The 1244-nt window shown below is 41.6% G+C and overlaps 1 non-coding gene across 1 annotated transcript; it reads right to left on the bottom strand.

Annotated features, from left to right (window-relative positions):
• Positions 1-214: 214 nt before the first annotated feature.
• LOC127745272 (small nucleolar RNA R71) lies at positions 215-322 on the bottom strand. Its single transcript, XR_008006469.1, has one exon. It is a non-coding gene; the product is annotated as a small nucleolar RNA R71 (small nucleolar RNA).
• Between the last annotated feature and the right edge of the window lie 922 nt (positions 323-1244).

Genomic DNA, 1244 nt, shown 5'->3' on the forward strand with positions numbered 1-1244 from the left:
TCCTCATCAGTTTTTAGCTGAGTTCTTGCAAATCTGTGACACTGTCAAGACTAATGGGGTTAACCCTGAGGTCTACAGACTTATGTTATTCCCTTTTGCTGTAAGAGACAGAGCTAGAATATGGTTGGACTCACAACCTAAAGAAAGCCTGAACTCTTGGGAAAAGCTAGTCAATGTCTTCTTGGCAAAGTTCTTCCCACCTCAAAAATTGAGTAAGCTTAGAGTGGAAGTTCAAGCCTTCAGACAGAAGGAAGGAGAATCCCTCTATGAAGCTTGGGAAAGATACAAACAATTGATTAGAAAGTGTCCCTCTGATATGCTTTCTGAGTGGAGCATCATAGGTATTTTCTATGATGGTCTGTCTGAACTGTCCAAGATGTCCTTGGATAGCTCTGCTGGAGGATCTCTTCATCTGAAGAAGACGCCTACAGAAGCTCAAGAGCTAATTGAAATGGTAGCAAATAACCAATTCATGTACGCTTCTGAAAGGAATCCTGTGAACAATGGGACAAATCAGAAGAGAGGAGTTCTTGAGATTGATACTCTGAATGCCATATTGGCTCAGAACAAAATATTGAGTCAGCAAGTCAACATGATTTCTCAAAGTCTGTCTGGAATGCAAAATGCACCAAGCAGTACTAAGGAAGCTTCATCTGAGGAAAAAGCTTATGACCTTGAGAACCCTTCAATGGAAGAGGTGAATTACATGGGAGAACCCTATGGAAACACCTATAATTCTTCATGGAGAAATCACCCAAATCTCTCATGGAAGAATCAAGAGAGACCTCAAATCATCCAAATTTTTCATGGAAGGATCTACAGAAGCAAGAATTCAATAATAACAATGGTGGAAGAAACAGGTTTAGCAATAGCAAACCTTTTCCATCATCATCTCAGTAATAGATAGAGCATTCTGAGCAGAATTCTTCTAACTTAGCAAACTTAGTCTCTGATCTATCTAAGGCCACTCTCAGTTTCATGACTGAAACAAGGTCCTCCATTAGAAACTTGGAGGCACAAGTGGGTCAGCTAAGCAAGAAAATTACTGAACTCCCTCCTAATACTCTTCCAAGCAATACAGAAGAAAATCCAAAAGGAGAGTGCAAAGCCATCAACATGGCCGAATTTGGAGAGGAGGAAGAGGCAATGAACGCCACTAAGGAAGACCTCAATGGACGTCCACTGGCCTCCAATGAGTTCCCCAATGAGGAACCATGGGAATCTGAGGCTCCCACTGAGACCAT

The sequence above is a fragment of the Arachis duranensis genome, chromosome 2, assembly GCF_000817695.3.
Source record: "Arachis duranensis cultivar V14167 chromosome 2, aradu.V14167.gnm2.J7QH, whole genome shotgun sequence".
Classification (NCBI taxonomy): Eukaryota; Viridiplantae; Streptophyta; class Magnoliopsida; order Fabales; family Fabaceae; genus Arachis; species Arachis duranensis.